This window comes from Macaca mulatta, chromosome 20, assembly GCF_049350105.2.
Source record: "Macaca mulatta isolate MMU2019108-1 chromosome 20, T2T-MMU8v2.0, whole genome shotgun sequence".
Classification (NCBI taxonomy): Eukaryota; Metazoa; Chordata; class Mammalia; order Primates; family Cercopithecidae; genus Macaca; species Macaca mulatta.
In genome coordinates this window covers 84,792,759-84,817,381 of record NC_133425.1, presented here as the reverse complement: position 1 = coordinate 84,817,381, position 24,623 = coordinate 84,792,759, and the positions used below count along the sequence as shown (strand labels likewise).

The 24,623-nt window shown below is 51.0% G+C and overlaps 2 protein-coding genes across 43 annotated transcripts in view; one reads left to right on the top strand and one right to left on the bottom strand.

The window, feature by feature from the left end:
- The window catches only part of ANKRD11 (ankyrin repeat domain containing 11), a 235,407-nt gene that overhangs the window by 109,340 nt on the left and 101,444 nt on the right, over positions 1 to 24,623 (top strand). For 2 of the 42 annotated variants that reach the window (XM_077986778.1, XM_077986793.1), the window contains exon 1: positions 10,044 to 10,208. The exons of 32 other annotated variants lie outside the window; for them this stretch is intronic. The gene's annotated coding sequence lies outside the window, so the exon portion shown is untranslated. Of the gene's footprint in view, positions 1 to 10,043; positions 10,209 to 12,090; positions 12,715 to 22,820; positions 23,174 to 24,623 lie in introns of those variants that run through there. 8 more of the 42 variants (XM_077986779.1, XM_077986795.1, XM_077986775.1 and 5 more) reach the window with 5 other exon arrangements.
- Positions 1 to 24,623, bottom strand: part of LOC144338207 (uncharacterized) — a 46,555-nt gene that overhangs the window by 20,135 nt on the left and 1,797 nt on the right. The window lies entirely within an intron of this gene.

Sequence of the window (24,623 nt, the reverse complement as noted above, 5' to 3'; positions counted from 1 at the left end):
TTGAATAGCTACCTTTATTAAAAATTATACTTTTCAGGGTGGGCGCAGTGGCTCACACCTGTAATCCCAGCACTTTGGGCGGCCGAGGTGGGCAGATCACGAGGTCAGGAGTTCGAGACCAGCCTGACCAACATGGCAAAACCCTGTCTCTATTAAAAATACAAAAAATTAGCCAGGCCTGGTGACATGCACCTGTGAACCCAGCTATTCAGAAGGCTGAGGGAGGAGAATTGCTTGAACCTGGGAGGCGGAGGTTGCAGTGAGCCGAGATTGCACCATTGCACTCCAGCCTGGGCAACAAAACGAGACTCTGTCTCAAATTAAAAAAAAAAAAATTATTTCTAGACTTTGGGTGCCCGGCTGTCTAGTTTAAGATGCAGTTAGAGGCTCAAGGAATTTCTAGATATCTTTTAACTTTGCTCGGGCCACCCCCTGCCCTGGTCAGTATCCTTAAATACATTTTATGGGTTCAAGGGCTCCAGGGGAAAGAGGAGATGGGTGGGAGCAGACCGCCCATCACCTGGGTGCGCCCTGCTGCTGGGAGGCCGCGTCCTTCTCACCTATCCTGGTGGCACCTCCCTGGGCCCCGCTCACCGGCTCCTTCCCATCACCTTCCCTGGGCCTGGACAGTCGTGCTGGCTGGTTGCACGGTTTGTAAAGCACTTTTACTTAAACAATCTTAGACACACTACATTGAAGATAGAACTAGATAGGGTTTGAGCCCCGTGAAGAGGTCACAGCCTGAGAGTGCAGTCTGCTGGACTGTGGTCACCAAGTGACTGGCCTGTGGCAGAGGCTGTAAGTTATGCCCTCATGGGTTTCATCTGACCGCTACCTCTACCCCCCATTCGTATGGGGCTGAATGTGCTCAGTGAACACTTGTTCACAAAGTGTGTAAATTCAGTAAGGAGGGGTGTACCTGCCGACAGGCGTTCTCCCGTCTGAATGTGAGTAGCGGAGGGCGTCTGTTTCCTGAGGAGAGCTCTGAAGGCGGTTTTCTGTGACACGCGTTGTCTGACTGACAGGCGTGTTGGGGGATGTTGACACCTTTCATCGCTCTCCTCTTGTTGGAAAGTGTATCATCCCATGTAAGTTACTTGTTTGGATAATTAGAAAATCATACCGTGTGTTTTGTAAACTGGAATGCTCACGCTAATTTGGCTTTTTATTGGTGATTTAATGTGGGGACTGTTTCAATGTGAAAGGTTCTTGCTCCTTATACAGTCACTCTAGACTGGTAGGTGCTGATGTCGGGGAGTTTCTTGGTGTCTTGCTTCTCACAGTCTGAACTCTTGCTCACCCTTTTTTTTTTTTTTGAGGCAGAGTCTCGCTGTGTTGCCCAGGCTGGAGTGCAGTGGCGTGATCTCGGCTCACTGCAAGCTCCGCCTCCTGGGTTCACACCATTCTCCTGCCTCAGCCTCCCAAGTAGCTGAGACTACAGGCGCCCGCCAACACGCCTGGCTAATTTTTTTGTATTGTTAGTAGAGATGGGGTTTCACCATGTTAGCCAGGATGGTCTCGATCTCCTGACCTCATGATCCACCCGCCTCTGCCTCCCAAAGTGCTGGGATTACAGGCGTGAGCCACCGCATCCAGCTGCGCTTCTCCCCCACTTTGGATCTATTGTTTACCATGTGCTCAGGGGCTTCACTTGGAGCCCCTTAGAAACCTTGCCCAGCAGAGCGGGCCCACACTGGGAAGCATGCTCCATCTACCTGCCTCGGCTGCCCTGTGCCCACGGCCTCTGAGATGCAGTGCCTTGTGTAGGCCTGGTCACCTTTGGGGCCAGAACTGCATGCACTCCTTCCTCCTGTAAGCCCCAGTGCTAGTGGTGGTTATGCAGGCCTGCTGCCTGTGCAGGAGACACTCCGCGAGGCCTCCACCTTCTCCTCTGCCTTTGCTCACTTCTCTTCTCTTGGAAGCAGGCAGGCACGCGTCAGGCTTTCCTTCCTTTATTTCTAGAGTTTCTGCAAATCTAGAAACCTGTCTCTTATTGGTTATTGTCTTTCAACAAAGACATGTTTGGCGTTAGACAAAAAGTACTTTCACAAGTCTCAAGGCAGTGGTCAGGCTCCTGGGGCTGCTCTTCCTGCCCTGTGTCCCGTTTCTTATGCAGGTAGAGACTGCTGGGCGTTCTCTGGAGTAGCCCCAAGGAAGCTGTCTGAAGGCTCAGGGAGCTCTACTGCACTTAGGAGAAAAGGAGTTAAAATGGCATCATTGGGCTGGTGCAGTGGCTCACGCCTCTAATCCCAGCACTTTGGGAGGCTGAGGCGGGTGGATCACCTGAGGTCAGGAGTTTGAGACCAGCCTGGCCAACATGGAGAAACTGCGTCTCTACTAAAAGTACAAAATTAGCCGGGCGTCGTGGCACATGCCTGTGATCCCAACTATTCAGGAGGCAGAGACAGGAGAATTGCTTGAACCCGGGAGGCGGAGCTTGCAGTGAGCCAAGATCACGCCACTGCGCTCCAGCCTGGGCAACAGAGCGAGACTTCGTCTCAAAAAAAGAAAAAAGAAAAGAAAAAGGCATTATTGTTTTGCAACTGGGGCACCGGAAAGAACATTTTTCCATAGTGAATTTCTGGTGGCAGAGGAGCTTCATATACACCATTGACACTGACCTGGACTGAAGCTTGAGGGGTCTGGAGATGCAGAGAACAGTGTCTGGGTCAATAGAGGTGAAAGTGTGAGTTTTGAGAAACGATGGTTGGGAAACGGAAGAGGCCAGTGTCTGCAGCAGAGTGTTTCTTTCTAAATTGTTTATTTTTCCGCATTTTCAAAAATTTTGTATTACATTTTTTGGGAAATTACTATATACATTCTTCTTGCTGAACAGAATGTTAAAAAGACAGCTGACATCTTTGCCCATTGTGCTCAATCCAGGTTCTTTGTGAATCGCAAGAACCGACACGTTCTTCGCAAATCCACGCACTGCACTGAGCTCTTCCGTGCTGCTTGGGGCGCTCGCATCCAGTCACCTGGGGGCGGGAGGGAGAGAGCAGTGGTGGAGCAGAAAACTGTACGCTCCAGCGGGAGCCAGGAGGCTGAGGCAGGGGTGTCGCCCGAGCCCAGGAGGCCGAGGCGGGAGTGTCGCCCGAGCCCAGGAGGCCGAGGCGGGAGTGTCGCCCGAGCCCAGGAACACTCCCGAGCCCAGGAGGCCGAGGCAGGAGTGTCGCCCGAGCCCAGGAGGCCGAGGCGGGAGTGTCGCCCGAGCCCAGGAACACTCCCGAGCCCAGGAGGCCGAGGCAGGAGTGTCGCCCGAGGCCAGGAGGCCGAGGCGGGAGTGTCGCCCGAGCCCAGGAGGCCGAGGCGGGAGTGTCGCCCGAGCCCAGGAGGCTGAGGCGGGAGTGTCGCCCGAGGCGGGAGTGTCGCCCGAGCCCAGGAGGCCGAGGCGGGAGTGTCGCCCGAGCCCAGGAGGCCGAGGCGGGAGTGTCGCCCGAGCCCAGGAGGCCGAGGCGGGAGTGTCGCCCGAGGCCAGGAGGCCGAGGCGGGAGTGTCGCCCGAGCCCAGGAGGCCGAGGCGGGAGTGTCGCCCGAGCCCAGGAGGCCGAGGCGGGAGTGTCGCCCGAGGCCAGGAGGCCGAGGCGGGAGTGTCGCCCGAGCCCAGGAGGCTGAGGCGGGAGTGTCGCCCGAGCCCAGGAGGTTGAGGCTGCAGGGAGCCGTGATTGAGCTCTATCTGGGTGACAGAACAAGACTCTGTCTCTTAAAAAAATGCTCAAGTTGGACTCTGGAAACCAGAGTTACATGAGCTGGTTTTGGATGCCCTGACAGGGTGTGGAGCAGGAGGCCCCTGTTCCCCATGGTCAGCTTTCCATGTATAGTGAAAGCCCCGATCACTGGTAACACTTGATTTGAGCCATTTAAAATTATTTTATAAAATTTTTATTCCACTTAGGAACGGCACAAGGTCTTTGTCAGAAAGCTCTAGGTTTTCAAGACACAATGAAAAAGCGTGAGCCTGTGTTGTTTCCTGGCGCACACATACAGACGGTGCGCACCCCTTCTACAGCCCGCCGGCTGCCCGCAGCTCCCAGAACGGCCGTGTGCTGGGGCAGGCAGGGGGGCCAGCCCCACCTTCTAGAAGCCAATGAGAAAGGCCTCCCTGGGGCTCGTCCACACTGGTGACGTTTTGGGATGGATGACCCTAAGTTTTCGGTTCTAAGTGACAGTGAATGCCTCAGCTGGGCTTGTCTGCGACTGCAGGAGACATCTTGATGCTCCCCAGTGTGCCGTTAGAACCTTGACCCTAAAAAGTCTTCAGGCTTGGAAAGCCCTTCCCCACCTCACCCCCACCCACCAACCCCTTAAAACATGCATACGAGAGTTTTAAACAACAGTGCCTGAAGTTTGGGACCAGCCTGGCCAACATGCTGAAAACCCGTCTCTACTAAAAATACACACACACAAAACTAGCCAGGCGTGGTGGCACACACCTGTAATCCCAGCCGCTCGGGAGGCTGACAGAGAATTGCTTGCACCCAGGAGGCGGAGATCTTTGTGTACACCAGTGTCTTCAAACAAGAGAAGCTACCTGAGCACTTGCGAGTCATGCTGGCCAGTTGTGTGTTCTCAGCCAGACTGTTTCCACCTGCTGTGTCTGCAGCCTCACAGCACATACATTTAGCTTAATATCTTTAAAGCTGTACATTTTTGCTATTTTCCAGGGAGGTTTTTGTGGTTGGGCTTCAATGCCATGATTTGAAATTAGTATCAAGAATTTACAAATCAATATTGACCTAATCAATATGATAGACATACATGTTGATGAAATCATTATATACGTTTGACCCTTGAACAACTTGGGGATCAGTGGCACTGACCCCTGTTACAGTCATGTCCACATACAACCTTTGATACCCCGAGTATTTGATTCTGTTGGCCAGAGCCTTCCTGATCACATAAACAGTCAACACACATTTTAACACAACACTGACATATACAAAGCACTTCCCCCGCCCCCCTTAAAGAGAGAGAGTCTCGCTTGTCATGTTGCCCAGGCTGGTCTCAAACTCCTGGGCTCAAGTGATCCTTCCGCCTCGTCCTCCCAGTGCACTGGGATTATAAGTGTGAGCCACCATGCCTCTCATATTTTATATGTCACATGTATTGTATACTGTATTCTTACAGTAAAGTAAGCTAGAGAAAAGATGTTATTCAGAAAATCATAAGGAAGAGAAAATATGTTTACTGTTCATAAGTGGAAGTGGGTCGTCATGAAGGTCTTCATCCTCATCATTTCATTGAGTAGAAGGAGGAGGGGTGGTCGTGCTGTCTCGGGTGCGGGGGCAGAGGAGGGGGGTAGAGGAGGGGGGTAGGGGGTGTAGAGGAGGGGGTAGAGAAGGGGGTAGAGGAGGGGGGTAGGGGGGTAGAGGAGGGGTTAGAGGAGGGGGGTAGGGGGGTAGAGGAGGGTGTAGAGGAGGGTGATAGAGGAGGGGTGTAGAGGAGGGGGGTAGAGGAGGGGGTAGAGGAGGTAGAAGGGGAGGCAGGAGGGGCAGGTGCATTTGGTGTCCCTTACAGAAGTGCTTCGTCGTTTCTCTAGAAATGTTCCTGTCTGGTGACAGTCCTCCCTCACTGTTGGCTTTAGTTTCAGCGCCCATGTCACAGACAGGTCTGTGTTGTACAAGAAGCCAAAAGCAGGTGGGAGTGATGGGAACCCCTCCCCTCTGCAGGAGTGTCTGGTGTCACTTTGTTTTCTGGCACTGCTGCTACCTCCTCCTCGTCACCTGGTGTGGGTCAGAAGCACTCATCACCACCAGGTTGTCTTCTAATTTCTCTGGTGTGGTATCTCTTAGCTCTTGAGTTTTGAAATGAAACCCTTCATCCCTACCTCCCTCTCCCCACCCCCCAACGTCTGCAGTCTCTTCATGATCTGTCTCCTTGATTGGCTGCTGTAAACCCTGTGGAGTCAGACACAGCCTCCTGACACGGTTTTCTCCAGCAGGAGTTCATTGTTTTGGGTTTGAGAATGTTCATGGCTTTTTCTATAACAATGATGGCGTCTTCCATGGTGTCATCTTCCAGACACTCCTGATGCTGTCTGTCCCATGTTGACAATCCTTTCATAGTGTGCTGTTGTGTAATGAGCCTTACAGGTCCTTATGACCCCAGATCTAGAGGCTGAATTAGGGACGTTGTGTTTGGGGACAGGAAGACCACGTTGACGCCTCTGCTGTTGAACTGATGGGGTTCTGGGGACCAAGGGCATTGTTCATTGTCAAAAGAACGTTAAAGGCCATTCCTTACTGGCAAGGCAAGGTACTTCCTGACTGCGCGGACAAGGCATCAGTGGAAGCAGTCAGGGAAAAGGGTTCTTTCCAGCCTTCTTGTTGCGTAACCAAATACCTGGCGGCTGGGGTTTATCTTTTCCCTTCAAGGCTCTGGGGTAGGCAGCTTTATAGCTTTATAGATAAGGGCAGTCCTGATCATAAACCCTATTGCATTTGCACAAAAAATAAGGCAACCCTTCTTGCCTTGTATTCCAGTGCTTGCTTCTCTTTCTTACTAACAAATGTTCTTATAGCATTTTTTTCACCAGAATAGGGCAATTTCACCTGCATTCAAAACCTGTTCAGGGCCAGGCATGGTGGCGCACGCCTGTAATCCCAGCACTTAGGGAGGCCAAGGTGGGTGGATCACTTGAGGCCAGAAGTTTGAGACCAGCCTAGCCAACATGGTGAAACCCCCGTCTGCTAAAAATACAAAAATTAGCTGGGCATGGTGGTGGGCGCCTGTGGTCCCAGCTACTTGGGAGGCTGAGGCAGGAGAATTGTTTGAACCTGGGAGGTGAAAGTTGCAGTGAGCTGAGATCATGCCACTGCACTCCAGCCTGGGTGACAGAGTGAGAGTCTGACTCAAAAAAACAAAACCAAAACCCTGTTCATGTCTTTTTCCTCGATGATATTCCTCATGGTGTCTGGGACCTCATCTGCTACCTCTTGATTGGCAGAAGCCACTTCTCCTGTTAATCTTGACATTGTTAAAGGCAAACCTTTTCTAAAACTATCAAACCATCCTTTGCTGGCATCCACTTCTCCAGTTCCTTCCTCTTCCTTTTACTTTCAGTTGTTGTATAATGGCTTCACTTTTCTGGAATCAGACTAGAGTCTATTGGTATGTGCCTTTCTTCTAGCAATCCTGCACCCACATAAAAGTTGCATTTTCATATATCCGTGCTGTTTGTGAATTAATTTTAAAGCTGCATTTTCAGTGAAATAAAAAGGTGTTTCACAAAAAGCTTTCATGCCTGTTGCTGTGGCTGCGGTGGTGGCTTCACAGATTCCTGTTCTTTTTTGTGATGGCCCTTCTGCTGGATTCATCCATTTCGAGAAGACAGCATCCACAGCTGCAGAGCACAGGCTGCCAGCGCATGTCGCACAAGTATAGCTTTTTCCTAGTCACAGCTCTTGGGAGCTCTGCTTCTTGGGAGCACTGCCAGCATCACTAGTGGCACTTCGTGTGGGTCTGTGGTGTCATTTAGGGTTTATGGTATTGAGTAAACACAATGAAAAATTTTTGAGAACTGCAAGAGGTTTTTTTTGTTGTTGTTTTGTTTTTTGTTGTTTTTGTTTTTTTAATAGAGACGGAGTCGGCTGGGTGCGGTGGCTCACGCCTCTAATCCCAGCACTTTGGGAAGCTGAGGCTGGGTGGATCACCTGAGGTCGGGAGTTTGAGACCAGCCTAGCCAGCATGGTGAAACCCATCTCTACTAAAAATTCAAAAATTAACTGGGCTTGGTGGCAGGCATCTGTAATCCCAGCTATTCTGGCAGGAGGCTGAGACAAGAGAATTGCTTGGGCCTGGGAGGCAGAGGTTGCAGTGAGCCAGGATCGTGCCTCTGTACTCCAGCCTGGGCGACAAGAGCGAAACTCCGTGTCCAAAAAAAAAAGGAGATGGAGTCTTGCTGTGTTGCCTGGGCGGGAGTGCAGCGGCTCTTCACAGGCGTGACCATAGTGCACTGCAGTCTGGGACTCCCGAGCTCAGATGATCCATTTTTTTCAACCTTCTGAGTAGCTGGGACTCCAGGCCGATGCTACTGCAACTAGCTTAGGACTTGAGATACACAAGTGTTTCCTGCGATACACAAGTTCTGGAGAGACCAGCTGCTCACGCGGAGATGATTAGTGTCACACGGTGTTTTAAGCGGATCCCGGAACACTTGAGCTCACCGCGGCAGCACAGGCCGTGGCTATGAGATCATTACAGCGTGCAGTGTGGTATGTACCGCACTTCGTTTTATACAGTTCCGCTCGAGCTTGCGTCTTTATGTTTGTTTACATTTCCCTCTAATGAACGATGCCATGTACAGTCTCTGTAAGTTTTTATAAATTTTTAATTTTTTATAATTTGTGTATAATTTATGGTAGTAAATGATAGACTATTATCTACATATATTTTGTACATTCATGACATACTTAACTTTTTCTGACTTTTTTCGGTATTCCTGGGCTGGATGGTTTGCCTGTAATTTTTTTTCAAATTGTCACACATCTCTAATGTTTTTCAGTGTATTTGTTGAAAACAAATGGATGGGTGATTGGCTGTGTGCAGCCAAGCCTGTGGTGTTCGGGGTCAGCTCTGTGCACACGTGTGTGTCCATGTTCATCATGGAGTTCTTCAGCTGGCATGTTTTAGTTCCTGTTTTTTTCTGGTCCTTACCTGAACAGAGTTGAAGTGCTTTTCCTAATGCTCTCTGGAGGAGCTTTTCTCCTCTGATCGTAGCACAGGGGAGACGGCCCAAGCAGCTGTTCCCACAGCGGTCTGGAGGTTGCTTTGTCAGTGGTGCAGCCCGGAAGCAGAGGACAGAGTGACAGAGTGTAGCTCACACACAGCGGCCCGCAGAGGCCAAGGGCTCTGAGTTCTCTGCAGCCCGGAAGCAGAGGACAGAGTGACAGAGTGTAGCTCACACACAGCGGCCCGCAGAGGCCATCGGCTCTGAGTTCTCTGCAGCCCGGAAGCACAGGACAGAGTGACAGAGTGTAGCTCACACACAGCGGCCCGCAGAGGCCAAGGGTTCTGAGTTCTCTCACAGGGCAGGGCTTGACAGGCTGCTTCTGTACCGGGCCGATTAGTCATATTTTAGCTTTTCTGGATGTACGGTTCCTGTTGTATTATTCAGCTCTGTCCATGTAGAATGAGAATAGTCATAGATGTAAACTATGTTTTATATATGTGTATATATATGTTTTATGTATGTACATAGTATATACCTATAACTATATATAGTTACATATATGTAAACAAGTGAGTGTACTTATGTTTCTTTTTTTTTTTTTTTTACAAAAACACATGGTGAGCCATAACTCGCTGACCTTGGCTCTCTAGGAACTGTTTTTTAAGTGAAGAGAATTACTAGGATCAATAAGCATAAAATCTCATTGATTTATTTTAAATACTATAAATCTTTAAAGTCTGATATTAGTGTTCTTAAAAATAATTGCCATGAATGAAGGATCTCTTTAAGGGACGTCATAGGTAGAGGAGAAGGTGAAGAAAATCACCAGTAAAATTATTTGCCATTTTTGTCTCTGGTAACACCCGCTCTCTGCGGGCCCTCACATTTGAGTGTTTTCTCCACTCTGGCTTTGCAGGAGTGTGAACTCCTGTCCTGCAGGTGTTGTGGTCATCAGGCCCTTCTGGAGATGTCGAGTGGGCCAGGGCCCCAGCCCGCTTGGCCCTCACTCTTGATGACCCTGTCCTGTGTGGACCACCCGCCAAGACCCAGGCCCCACTTCTGTGTCAAGTGTAATTAATAGCAGCTTTAATCAAAAGTGAGGATAAGGTTCTACCAGTTTCATAACCATACATGGGCGTTTCTCAGGTGTCCCTAGGGGCTGGGTTCCTGGGGGGCCCCGGGTCGGTATGGGAGGGGTGTTGTGGGGTTGTGTTTGCACAGTGTTCCTGCAGGCCGTCCCTCTGCATCAGCGAGAGTTACATAACGTTTTGATTTTGTAAAGTAAAGCAGCTCGTGGGAACGTGAACTTCCGACGTCGGCCTCAGTCACATGCTCGTGTTTTCTCTCAAATTGTTGGTGTCTGGTACTGCTATGAGCCATATTTAGTCTCCCCTTGCAGGCGTCCACTCTGCAGAACTGGGCTTTTCCTGGGACTCAGGCAGTGCACGGCTGGAAGGAGCAGCTGGGAGTGGACTGCGGTGCTGGTGTAGCTGGAGAGGGTGGCCTGGCTCCCTGTCGGGGTCGCTCCCCGGTTGAAGGTGTGTGTTTGGAACTGAGCTTCCTGCGCATCCGTGACACTGCCCGGGGTCCATTGTTGCTGTGATGGACGCTGCCTCTTACCACAGCCTTACCGCTTATTTGGGGATAATTGTGGAAATAGCTGTTTTTGTTTAGTTCAACGATTAAATTGCTTCACAGTCTTGGATAAATGTCTTCACTTTCCAGTTGAATTGGACAATCTGTGAAGGCCTTTTCTATTGCTTCTGTCTTTCCCACAGGGCCTCCCCTCAGAAGGGCTTTATTTGAGCCCTGGTGATCTGCAGTGGTAGGAGAGTTCTTTGTGACAGGGATAATGGGGACAGAGGAACAATGACTTGAAGATTCTTTCCTTGCAGTGAACACATGTACTGTGTGTGCCGTGCCTTCCTCGGGCTGTGTGTACCTAGGCAGGCACGCACCAGTCAGCTTGTGTTCTGGGCATGACGCTCTCACATGTACTGTGTGTGCTGTGCCTTCCTCGGGGTGTGTGCACATAGGTGTGTGCACTGTGCCTTCTTCGGGGTGTGTGTACGTAGGTGTGCGTGCCGTGCCTTCTTCGGGGTGTGTGTACGTAGGTGTGCGTGCCGTGCCTTCTTCGGGGTGTGTGTACGTAGGTGTGCGTGCCGTGCCTTCTTCGGGGTGTGTGTACGTAGGTGTGCGTGCCGTGCCTTCTTCGGGATGTGTGTACGTAGGTGTGTGTGCCTTGCTTTCCTTGGGGTGTGTGTACGTAGGTGTGCGCGCTGTGCCTTCCTCGGGGTGTGTGTACTGAGGTGTGTGTGCCTGCCTACGTACACACCCCCCGAAGAAGGCACACACACCTCGGTACACACACCCCGAGGAAGGCACAGCGCGCACACCTATGTACACACCCCGAGGAAGGCACAGCGCACGCCAGTCAGCTTGCGTTCTGTGTGTTCTGTGTTGCGTTCTGTGAGGTGGACTGGGTCACCTGGGAGCTTCCGGGGTCCATGAACGGGGACACTGATGAAGGGCGGTGCAGGAGCTGTAGGAGTGGCTTTCAGTGAGTCCTGCCGCAGGGTGACCTTCTCACTCTAACCATGTGTTTAACTTTCCGTGGGGGAATATTTTCAGTCACAGAATCGGAGAGAACAGAGTCCCGGGCCCCAGGCTCAGCGTTGACTGGCGTTTGGCCAGCTTAGGCTGATCCATCTCCTCCTTGCATTTGTTCATGTTTTCGAAAATATTTTTTCTTTCTTTAAACATTTTTTAATTTTAGTATTTTAATTTTTAGTATTAATATTTTAATGTTAGTATTTTAGTAAATCTCAGACATCGTCTTGTTTTACCAGCACGTTTCAGTGGCGTCTCTGTCAGCTGGAAACCCTCACAAGCCGTGGCCTTCGCTCTCTCCACAGTGACTCAGTGGGCAGCTGGTGCCCCACGCTGTCTCAGACTCTGCCTGCCACAGCCTTTCTGACCCCGTCCGTGCCGTGAGGGGCAGCTCTGTGGCTCGGGCTCTCCACACCGGTGGCAGGCCCTGCAGTGGTGGCCGCATCCACCACTGGGTGCTGCTGCCGCCCACGCCTGCCCCAAAGCCCCTCTTAATCTCAGTGAGAGGCTCAGGCTGCAGGAGGACGCGTGGCTCTTTCCCCAGCTCTGAGTATCACGGTCAGTCTCGCCGTGCGCTGCCACTGCTTTTCCTCCTGGGGGTGGGCTCTGGTCCTCCTTCCCAGGCCAGTTTGTAAAGTTGCCCATGTGTGCATGTGAGGGCTGGGTGTCCGCCATGGTGATCCTTGTGGTTCCTCAGTCCACCTGGGGACCCCTGGTTTCAGTGTGAGTGCTCAGTCCTGACTTCACCATGTTCTTGGCCTGCGACAAACTGGTCCCATCTTCAGCACCTCTGTGGGTTCTTTCTTCCAGCTGATTCTGTGGAGCATCCTCCTGTTCTGTAACAGGGCAGTCTCCAGACCCCAGACCACCTCTCCATCGCCCTCCACACCCGAGACCACCTCTCCATCGCCCTCCACACCCGAGACCACCTCTCCATCGCCCTCCACACCCGAGACCACCTCTCCTCTCCGTCTAGTCATCCTGAGGGGTGCAGGGGGTCCGCATCACCCTCCACACCCCTCCTCGGGTGCCATCACATGAGCAGGGAGTACACAGCATCCTTGAAAGTGGGGAGCAGCGCCTGCCTGGACCTTCCTGCGGCGTGGTGGAATCTGAGTTGGCCTGGTCCTTGAGAGAACTCGTCTGTGGGTGGCATACAGACTATGGACCACAGAGCCTGGACACCAGGGAGAAGTTGCTGGTGTCAGTGGCCCCTTCTGTGGCTCCGGCCTCCATGCGCCGAGCACCTGGACACCTGTCTCTGCAGGGAACGACTTGATTTAAACAACATAAAACTACACCAAATGGTAGAACGGACACTGGCAGTGCTCGTCTGTCATCTGTTTCTTATTCTTTATTTGTCTCTGTTCCATGAGAAGCGCCCAGTGGTGTCATGCTGAACCTGCCCCTCTGTGTACAGATGGCTTTTCTTCAGTGAGTATTTGTGAAAGAGTGTTGGGAGGTAGTGAGAGTCACTGCATATTTTTGTGGCATTTCCTTGGTGGGACCAGCCACTTACGTGCACCCTGAAAGTCAAGGCTCTCGTCCTGTCTTCCGCCTCGGCGGTTTTCAGTAAGCGAGCACGTAGTCGGACATTGCTCACCTGAATGAGTCTCATTGGTCGTGAGATGGAGCAGCTGATAACATCATTGCTAAACACATTTTTCTCCACCAGGAGATCTCAAACAAGGGACGGAGCCCTGCGGTTGTCTCGTGGTGTCTGCAGGGCTCGGTTCTTGGGTGTCTCATGGCGCCTGCAGGGTTCTTTTCTTGGGTGTGTTGAGTGCTGTGGAGTGAATGGAGGGGAGGCTTGGCCTTTTGAGAGGCTTCTGTACTGAGCACTCAGGTACCGGCCTGGGGGTCGTCTGGGGCTGACGTTGGCAGGGAGGTTGCTGCCACCTTTGGCTGCCTCTGACCAACATCATGGAAACCTTTCCCAGCACAGCAGTCACCGTGATGAAAGCTCCCTTCTGCTCTCAGGTCCTGCCGTGGAGGAGCAAGGCCAGGTGGGTGCAGGTCAGGGGAGGATGCTGCGCTCACCTGGGGGTCCTCGGCTTCAGTCCGGCATTTGTCAAATGTGTGCAGAGATCTGAGCTGCCTGGAAGGCCCTGTGGTCGCTGCTGGGCTGTTTCCACCAGCAGGAGTGTGGAGTGTGCGCCAGGCCTCTGGCCTTCTCTTTGCTGGGTTGGGGGATTTGCCTCAGGCCCCGGGTGTCATCTTGCAGGAGTGTGGAGTGTGCGCCAGGCCTCTGGCCTTCTCTTTGCTGGGTTGGGGGAATTTGCCTCAAGGCCCCGGGTGTCATCTTGCAGGAGCCTTTTGCTATCTTTGTCCTGGATAATGGCAGGAGGGCTCAGGATCCTGTAGGATCCTAACTGGGCCCAGGGTGTGGCTGGGGCTTCATGACGCTGGGGCAGGTACCAGGCGTACCTCTCTCCCCTCTGGCCTGCACTATGGCTCACATCTCCTTCCAGAAACATCTCCTCATCCTCAGAGTCGCCATATAGTTGGACACAGGCCCACACTAAAGTACACGCTGGCCACCCCTGGACACGGGCTTCCCCTGCCTGAGTCCTGAGAAGAAAAAGCTCCACCCCAGCTCCAGGGGATGGACGGGTGTGGGGAAGAATGAAAAGAGCGTTTTACTGAGTCCAGTCTTTTTCCAGTTGAACAGCAGTGTCTTCTTCCTGCCATCCCTGGTATTCTTCCACAGTGAGAGCTCCGAAGCTGGACGGTTTGCATCCTCCTTAACAGCCCTTCCTGAAGAGGCCAGGCCCCAGCCTCTCTGAGCTTCCATCCTGCAGCTGGGGTTTCAGGTGGGCTGGGCTCCCCGTGTTCGGTTTTTGTTTGTTTTCTTCTGAGATAATCGTAGATCACACGAGATGAAAGAAATAACAGGGAGCAGTCCCTTGTACACTTTGCCGAGCTTCCCCAATGGTGGCATTTTGCACACTGAACGGTATCACCCTCAGGGTGTGTGTCGGCATTGATGAAACCCTCTGGTCTTATTCAGACACCTGTTTCACCCTTACTTGGAAGGGGTATTGAGTTCTGTGCAGTTGATCACAGATGCAGATTCCTGTGTCCGACTGTCAGGACCTTAAAACCCTGCATCACCACAAGGATCCCCTGGTTGTCCTTCTGTGACCACACCCCCTCCCCTCCCAGGATCCTCTTTCCACCCTGGCAACCACTAGTCTTGTTTTCTGTCTGTGGATTTATCTGCCTATTCCAGACATTCATGTGAAGGACAGTCCGTGGGCCTTTGTGTCTGATATGGCTGAGCTTGGTGCTGTCGAGGCGTACCCAAGCTGCGGCAGGTGTCAGAGCACAGCCCTCCCTGTGGCAGGGTCATGCGGATCATGCACCCATCATCTAATGGACACCTGAATGGTCTCCTCTGTTTGGCCCTTGGTAGTGCTGCTGTGAACACGGGCATGTGAGTGTTGTGGAGACTTGTGGGCATTTCTCGGGCGTACCTAGGTGGAGATCGCCGTGCTGCCTTTTGTTTGGAGACAAGTCCTTTGAAGATCTTGTTTCATATTCTCTTTTGGGAAAACTTCTTGGGGTTGGGCGCTTATGGTGTGGTTTGTCCTTTCTAGGGTAGATTGTCAGGCTAGGTAGCGATGTGGTAATTCTGGGAGTGGCCGTGGGCTTGCTGGGGAGGAAGGGCTGCCAGTGGAGGTTCCCCCAATCTGCTGCTCACATCTTGATTGACTGCCAAGTCCCTATGCAACCCTTGTTCCCTCCAGGTGAGCGTGAAGACCTGCTCTTACAGTCCCATCGCCTCTTTGTTCTGTGCGCCCTTTTTTTTAATTTTTGGGAACAGGGTCTTGCTGTGCCTCAGGCTCGAGTGCAGTGGCTTGGTCAGGACTCACTGCGGCCTCAACCTCCTGGGCTCAGGCGATCCTGCCTGTCTCCAGAGTAGCTGAAACCACAGGCGTGTACTACCACACCTGACTAATTTGTGTATTTTTTATAGAAATGGGGTCTCACTGTGTTACCTAGGCTGGTCTTGAGCTCCTGGGCCGAAGCAATTGTACCCCTTCAGCCTTCCAAAATGTTGGGATTACAGATGTGAGCCATGGCACCCAGCTTTTGTTATTGTTGTTGTTTTCAGCTGTGTGTTTTTATTGCCGTCTTTTCCCTTAGAGCAAAAAATTAAATTGAGAGCAAGAGAAAATGCTGCACAAAAGAAGCTCTGGGCCGGGCATGGTGGCTCACGCCTATAATCCCAGCACTTTCGAGACCGAGGCAGGTGGATCACGAGGTCAGGAGTTCAAGACCAGCTTGGCCAAGATGGTGAAACTCCGTCTCTACTAAAAAAAAAAAAAAAAAAAATACAAAAATTAGCCAGGCACCGCAGCAGGCACCTGTAATCCTAGCTACTCAGGAGGCTGAGGCAGGAGAATCGCTTGTAACCTGAGAGGCGGAGGTTGCAGTGAGCTGAGATCGTGCCACTGCACTCTAGCCTGGGTGACAGAGCGATAATCCGTATCCAGAAAAACAAAAAAAAGCTCGAAAACATGTTAAGTGTGGACAGAGTATGTTGGAATTGTTGGTATCTGGTCTGATGTAGGACTTATTTTTTTAAACCAATGAGTAGTGTAGTGAGCACTGTGAACAAAACTGGAAACCAGATAAACACAGCGTTTTCAGATAAGGAGAGCACAGCAGTTGGTTGTAAGGACAATTTCTTTTTTTTGTTTGTTTTGAGAGAGAGAGTCTTGTTCTGTCGCCCACACTAGAGTGCAGTGGTGCGATCATGGCTCACTGCAGACCTGACCTCCGGGGCTCAAGTGATCCTCCCACCTCAGCCTCTGGAGTAGCCGGTACCACAGGCACACCACCGCGCCCGGCTGATTTTTGTTTTTTGTAGAGAGAGGGTTTCGCCGTGTTGCCCAAGCTCCCCACTTGCCTTTGAACAAGTTGTAGTTTGCAAGAGGCAGCAGCAGGTGGACATGCATCCACTGGGTGTAGTCAGGATGGGATGCGTGGAGCTGTACTCACCAATTTGCAAAGAACCTGCAGCTGTTGCTCCTTGGAGCCTTTGGAAGCTTTCCAGGTCGGTCGGTCCAGGGAGGTTTTGTGCCATGGAGGATTTGTAGAGGCCCCCAGGCAATATGGACTTGTCAGGTGAGGAGGGATGAGTCAGGAACAGGGTAGGGGGGAGCAGGCAGCAGGGACTGATGTGTGCTGTGGCCTGAGAGGGAGTGTGGGTGACCATGGCAGCTGCACACTCCAGGTTGTTTGAAAGCGTCGCTCCCCTGAGCTGCTGGCTAAGGCTGCGTTGCACACCAGTGGAAGCAGTGGTGTGAGGTCTGCTGCTCTGGGCACCACCCCTGTGCCCAGGAGGAGGGGTTCCCGGTACTGCTGGGCCCCTGCGGCAGGAATCGGAGCAGCGCTCCACCCACCCCTGAGAGAAAGCTGAACTCCCATGTGGAACGGACACTTGGGTTTCGATGTGAGACACCAAGGGGGATGTAGACTGTCCCCCTTCACTGAGGTGCCTGCTCCTCCTCACCGATGGGTGTGGGGTGCAGAGTTGAGGCAATGAGTATCTGGTGGGTCTCGGGGCGGCATCTTGGAGTCTGTCATAGAGGAGAGGGCGTCCTAGCAGAAGGAGCCATGGCTGGGCATCCAGCCTGCACACTGGCAAAGCTGCAGGCCAGGGGCTGGCAAACCACAGTCAGTGGACCTAATCCAGCCTGTGGTCTGTATTTGTACAACCAGATTGCGAAGGAGGGTCTTCACTTTCTTAAAGGGTTGTTCACAGCAGCAACAGGATGATGTGACAGAGGCTGTAAGTGGCTTGCAAAGCCCAAAGTCTGTCATCTGGACCCTTCCAGAAAGCCTTCACTGACCTCTGCCCTGGGTGCCCCTGCAAGTGGGACTTGGTGTACCCATAGCCCACATTCAAGAGAGCTGCTTTGTTGGGGCCGAGTCATGGATGTTAGGACCGGTCCAGTTGACTGCGCCACAGCGCTGTCTAGACGTGTCTCAGGACCCTCATGACAGGTCCAGGAAGCGGCCCGGGTTAGCCAAGGCAAGATGGCAGCCTTTTCAACAAGCGTCTGCTGACGGCAGCAAGTGGAAACCAGCCGATCATGGAAACTGGGTTTCTCGCAGCGAGATTCCACCTCACACCAGTCAGCATGGCTGTTATTAGAAAGTCAAAAAATAACAGATGCTGGCGAGTCTGTGGACTAAAGGGAGCACTTATACACTGTGGGCTGGAGTGTAAATTAGTTCAACCCTGTGGAAAGCAGTATGGTGATTCCTCAAAAAGCTAAAACCAGAACTTCCATTTGACCCCAGCAATCCCGTTGCTGGGTATATACCCAGAGGAATAGAAATCATTCTACCACAAAGACACATGCGGGCGAATGTCCATTGCAGCACCATTCACAGAGAGAGACATGGAATCCACCTGAGTGTCCGTCAGTGACAGATTGGATAAAGAAAATGTGGTACACGTACACCATGGAATACTATGCGGCCATAAAAAGGGGTGAGATCATGTATTTTGTGAAACATGGATAGATCCTGGAGGCCGTCATCCTTAACAGACTAACACAGGGACAGAAAACCACATGCTGCAGGTTGTCGCTTATGAGTGGGAGCTAAATGCCGAGAACACGGACACAGAAAGGGAGCAGCAGATGCTGGGGTCTGCTTGAGGGCGGGGGTGGGAGGAGGGAGAGGAGCAGAAAAATTAACTGTCGGGCACTGGGCTTAACCCTGGATGATGAAATAATCTGTTCAACGAATGCCCGTGACATAGTTTACCATATAATAAACCTGGACCCCGAACCTGAAACAAAGTTAAAAAAACAAAGGTGGGTTTCTGTGGAGAGACCGCCTGCACCTGTGTCTTATTTCCATGGACACTGCCCAGGAAGAATTGTGGTGAAAGCCCCCTACTTGGCTTACTGCTCTTCCCTCTCTTGAGTGAACATACCTGCTTTTCAATTACTAGGGCGTACACAAGACATACGAGCTTGGAAATATTTTGAAAGCGAGTTTCAGAAAATCTGGAGCCATTTCTCGTGCAGAGTGTCTTAGTAGCGTGGTAAGGCTACGCCCTGTGGGACCACGTGCAGGCCTCTCATCTGGGCAGCTCCCCTGCACCCTGGTTGGGCTCTGTAGCTCTCACTCTTGTGTGCAAGGATGTCTGTGTTCTGTGCTCTGCAGCCGGTGATTCGGCCTCGTGCTGTTTAACGTGAGAGCTCTGCCTCTGCTGATGGAAACGTTAGGAGGTGATTACACAAGGGTTTAGACTGCATGATAAGATGGCCTGGGATTGAAAGCATGTGTCTTGTCAAACAGTCTGAGGTTTCTGAAATTCCATATGTATCTTTTCTACAAAAACCAGCTCTGGAACTTCCCCTTTCTCCAGGCTTTTCAGCTACTTTAAGAATTCAGTTCTCTGACCAGCCAACAAAATAGTCATCGCTGGACAGGGTTGTTGAAAGAACTGAGTTAACCATCTAGTAAAAAGGAGAGCAAACAGGGTCTGCCATAAGGGAAGGAGAGTCTTGTCACTTTTGAGGCCATTTTATTAAATCTTGATTATTTTGGCTTCCAGACTTGTTACCTATAAAACAGATTTCATAGCACCCTCCAGAAAGCTTGGGAAGCATCTTAGAATGCGATTTCCATGCCAACATTTGAAAATTAACGTAGTGTTGTTCGTTTGGCTTCATAAGAAATGATCTCACAGGTATTCAGCATTCGATGAGGCTTTTCCCTGGGCCTTCTACTTGCCAGGCTGTCGGAACGGCTGCAGTGGGACCAGGTTGGCCGTGGTGCTGACCGAGCTTCCACTTGGAGCCAAGATGAGGTTGTGTGATTCTGAGTAGTGTTTTCGGTCTGACAGGGAACAGTGTGCGATAGGGCAAGCTTGTCCAGCCCGCGGCCCACGGCGGCTTTGAATGTGGCCCAACATGAATTTGTAAACGTTACGAGATTTTTTCTAAGCGTATCAGCTGTTGTTAGCATTGGTGTATTTTGTGTGTGGCCCAAGCCAGTTCTTCTTCCAGTGTGGTCCAGGGAGGTGAAAAGGTTGGACACCCTGCGTTTGGGTCTGACTGCGCAGTGCTGTTTTGAGGGTGATTAGGTTAAGAAAAATACATGGAAAGGCTCCACTCTGTTTGGAGTTAAATGTGTGTTTAAGCAGCATCTCATACAACTTACCGCATTCCACGTTGTTCTTTCTGTGAGTAGGATGTTTCAGTTACCGACTGCGGCGTGACACAACTGTCCCGATCCGTGGTGTCTTAAGAAAATCATGATTTGCACGTCCTTGTAATTCTTGTGTTGCTTGATGGTTTTCTGCTGGTCATGCCTGGATCACTCATGAGGCTGCAGGAGGCTCGCGGGGGCTGAATCCATGTCGTACTTCAGTCTGTGTGGGTCCTCCCGCGCTGCCTGAGGGCACAGGTGGAAGTGGCAGGGGCCTTTGTTTCCTTCCTTTTCTTTTGCGCGGCCTTCCAGTGAGTGAGTGAGTGAGTGTGTGTGTGTGTTTTAAATCATTGTGTCACTTGGTCAGCTGGGCGGGAATGCAGTGGCACAATGATAGCTCACCACACCCTCCAGCTCCTGGGCTCAAGCTGTCCTCCTGCCTCAGGCTCCTGAGTTGCTGGGACTACAGGCACGTGTGCCATCGTACCTGGGTAATGTTTTGATTTTTTTTTGGAGAGACAGGATTTTGCCATGATGGCCAGGCTGGTCTTGAACTTTTTGCCTCAGTCAATCCTCCTTGCCGCAGCCTCCTAAAGTGCTGGGCTCACAGGCATGAGCCACCGCGTAGGGCTGGCACTCCACTTCCTGGCTGGGACCCGCAAGCCGGTGTTCCAGTGCACACAGAGAGTGTGTGTGTTTCACAGGGGCCTGGGCCACATACACAGAAAGCAGTGTGTGGTGCTTGTGGACATAAAGTGAGCGAGGCTTGGCACACAGAGTGCCTTTGAATTTGACAGAATGCGAAGAAAGTTTTGGTGGTTTTTCCTAGATTCTGGACTCAGAATTGTGAACTAATTTTTTTTTTTTCCTGCAGAGATTTCAAAACTTTGCAAGACTGAATCTTAATCTTTGGCTGGCATTTAAGCATAAATAACACATTCGCATGCATTGTCAAATACAAGGTGAGTTCAGGGACTACTTCGGAAGGTAGAGTGAAAGAAAAAACTTTAAATGAAAACCTATTTCTGATCAGAATTCTTTTTTTTTTTTTTTTGAGACGGAGTCTCGCTCTGTCACCCAGGCTGGAGTGCAGTGGCCGGATCTCGGCTCACTGCAAGCTCCGCCTCCCGGGTTCACGCCATTCTCCTGCCTCAGCCTCCCGAGTAGCTGGGACTACAGGCACCCGCCACCTCGCCCAGCTAGTTTTTTTGTATTTTTTAGTAGAGACGGGGTTTCACCATGTTAGCCAGGATGGTCTTGATCTCCTGACCTTGTGATCCGCCCATCTCGGCCTCCCAAAGTGCTGGGATTACAGGCTTGAGCCACCGCGCCGGCCCAGAGTTCTTTTATCTGGAAACATGATGTATTTTTTATAAACAGGGAGAGGCATGTTCCCAGCTGTGTGAAATGCTTGTTCCCCAGTGCCATAAAGAAACAGCACTTGAACATAAATTTAATTTCCTCAGCAAAGCCAGTTTTATACTTTCTGCAGAAAGGGTACGCTCGTCAGCAGCTTTGCCACGAGAGTACACCAAAGAAAGGAGGGTTATTTACAACCTGAGGCGTCCACCCTACTGTTGTGTCCGGTTTCCATTGGCTGGAACGGGCCCTCATGTTCTGTATTTGTCCGGATTGACTGCAACTTACAACCTTTTAAAAGAGGCAAAGGCAGAGGAGAACAAAGGAAGGAGGAAGTAACTTGTGGAATGCTGAGAAGGGTAAAAACACCTTCAAATAAGGAAGAGTAACAGGCTATGGCCTAATGTTTCCTTGGACCAGTATAAGCACGCCAGGGCAAATATTTAGGCTAAATTGTGGGAGTTAAGAATATAAAGTACAGTGATTTCTTTATTATGGCTAGCAGATATTTAAGAATGTTAGTATAGGTCTTTGAATACATTTTGCTTTTAAGAGAAGTTACTATTTATTTTTAGTTAGATGCAGAGGAAAGTCTTTGAAGAGGAACCTGTAGTTTTTACACAGCTGAGATGTGTGCTCCGTCCAGTGTCTCTGTTGCTGGACACATGGGTCCAGTCACGTGGGATTGAGTACCGTCCCTTCCGGCTTCATTGCTGTTCTCTTCATTCTGTAGCTGTGCAATGTAGGTTTGAGTCGAAATGGAGCTTTCAGACAGTCTCTCCAGCTCAGATTTTGGTTCTGCTTCCAGTCAGCAAGGACTGCTGGCCGTGCAGGGTGTGGTTAGGTTTCACTCCGGCAGACAGAAGAGGCTCTTCACCCCCAGCAGTGGGAGCTGCTTACACTGGGCTCCTGAAAAGCGTATGTGCCGTTCCGTTTGTCCAGTGGTTGTTTCAGAAGGGGAAGAGTAAGGGAGTTGGTATTTCCAAAGAGTAAAACAGAAATTCCCTAATCCGCTCACATTTGTTAACCCACATGTCAGATTGGCCAAATAATCGTATCTCGTGTTGAAACTCGCATCTTTTACAAAACTTTTAGTGCGTTTAATGGAACATACCTGAGGAGCACTTGAGGGTTAGTCTGGCTTGCCCCTTCCCATAAATTCAGGGTCCTCCTGCCTGGAGCCACTCTCACAAGCCCCTGGCCGCCCATCCAGGGTGTTGCGAGGCTGCGCCAGCTCACACCCCATTGCTGCCCCGTCTGACCTTTACTGTCCCTCTGAGAGGCGTGCAGTTTTGAAGGTCTTATCTAGAGTGAGGTTTTTTGTTTTTGTTTTTTGTTTTTAATGTTTAGAGTTAATTTTCCCAAGCTTAAATCTTTTTACTTTGTACTTCTCCCTGAGTCCTTAGAGACACTTATCTTCGTAACTTGTGATCCTTGAGCTTGAAAGTGATATTTCTGGGTGGGGATCTTCTACTGATTGGTGCTTCAGTAGGAGTGGAAGGTCTGCCTGGGCCTGTGTCCTTTGCCGGCTGTCCCGCTGCCCTCAGTCCCGCTGCCCGCAGTCTCGCTGCCCTCAGAGCAGCATTCTCCCAGCAGGGTGGGCCTCGGTGCTGCCTGGGCAGAGCCTTCTGGTGATGCGGATGTTTCTCAGCTGATTCTGTAGCATCACAACAGAAGGAGAAAACACTTGTTAATGGCTTGAGATATGTAAGTATGGAACATAAACAGGTGAGCTGGTGCAAACCCTAAGTTTCCAAGTGGAATGATGATGAAGACAGTCACCTGGCCTGAATGAGGCAGCTCACCCTCAGTGGTCTGTGCTGGCCCCCAGAGAAGTGCAGCTGGGGTGTCTCGCTGCAGCACCCCCGCCTGGCACTGGGATGGTTCTGTGTGTGCCGAGGCCAAGGCCTGCGTCACCCTGTTTCCTGCTGCTTGGGGCAGGCCCTCTGCAGGAGGAAGAAGGGGAGGTGTTGCTGGGGTTTCCTAGGGGGAGCGCAGAGGTGGTGGTTTAGGGTAACTGAGCAGGGTTTCAGACTTACAGGAAGAAGTGGGGGCCTAGCCAGGGTGCCGGAGCCTCGTCTGTGATTGGGTTAACAGGTTTCCACAATGAGAGCAGGAGGTGCCATGGCAGCAGGGGCTGGGGTGGGCTGATCCTCGAGCCCAGGCTGCCCAGGTTTGGAGTCATCCACTGCAGGAGTTAATTGGATCCATCTGGATGTGAGACACGAGGAGCCTCTCACCCGATGTGAGCAGCAGCCAAGTCCCGACACAGGCCTGGTGCAGGGCAGGAGACCATGGATTCTGTTGAGGTTTGCAGGTCTTAACCCCAGGCAGAGTGGCTGTGACTGACCAGGTATTTTACTGCTCGGATCTTTCTTGGAGGCTTAACAGGAGTTTTTAGTGAATTGAAATCTTTTCTTCTCCTCCTCCTCCTCTCTGTAGCCCCTTGACAGACACACACACACCTGGAGTTCTGATAGGGAGTCCCCTTATGACAGGTGAAGCTGCTTACTGTTGGCCATAGATGTTCTAGGTTCCATACCATTAATTTCATCTTAGGTGCACCTGCTTCTAGAATGCTGTCATTCCTGACTTCATGCTTTGGTGCCCTTTTAGTGGGGAAATTAAATATTGAAACCACTGACATTGGCTAATGCACAGAACAATAATAGATCCATGGTTTTTCAGTCTTTTAAATTTTGTAGGATTTATGGTATATAGTTTCTCAGAATTTTGCTGTGTGTAATTTAATGTCATTCGTCATAAATGTTTATTGAGTGATTAAGATGGGTAAGTTGGGCATGGTGATGTTCACCTGTAGTCCCAGCTGCTTGGGAGACCAATTCGAGAGGATGGCCTGAACCTGGGAGTTTGAGGCCAGCCTGGGCAACATAGTGAAGCCCCATGTCTAAAAAAAAAAAAGGTAAGAGAATGTAGCCATAAAAATGAATGAGATCATGTCTTTTGCGGGAACATGGATGGAGCTGGAGGCTATTAGCCTCAGCAAACTAACTCAGGAACAGAAAACCAGATACTATGTGTTCCGACTTACAAGAGGGATCTAAATGATAAGAACTTGAAAACACAGGGAAGGAAACAGCAGACGCAGGGGTCCACTTGAGGGGAGAGGGCAGAGGAGGGAGAGGAGCAGAAAAGATAACTATTGGGTACTGAGCTTAGTACCTGGGTGATAAAATAACACGTACAACCCCCCTCCGCTCCCGTGACATGTATTTGTTTATGTAGCAAACCGTTACGTGTGCCCCCAAACCTAAAAGTTAAAAAATATGTGAAATATGTGATGCTCATTTGGTATCCATGGCACTCTTTGTTCTTAGGGTTTTGTAGCTTTTACACAAGAATTGAATAAAAATTATCTTTCTGCATCGCATAGAATGTAGTGTAGACTAAAATGCAAACATGTTCTACTGCTGGCTGTTGAGACTGGGATATGAAGTCCTTTAAAAGTGCCTTTTGTGGCCGGGCGCGGTGGCTCAAGCCTGTAATCCCAGCACTTTGGGAGGCCGAGACGGGCGGATCATGAGGTCAGGAGATCGAGACCATCCTGGCTAACACGGCGAAACCCCGTCTCTACTAAAAACACAAAAAATTAGCCGGGCGTGGTGGCGGCGCCTGTAGTCCCAGCTACTCGGGAGGCTGAGGCAGGAGAATGGCGTGAACCCGGGAGGCGGAGCTTGCAGTGAGCTGAGATCCGGCCACTGCACTCCAGCCTGGGCGACAGAGCGAGACTCCGCCTCAAAAAAAAAAAAAAAAAAAAAAAAAAAGTGCCTTTTGTACAATTG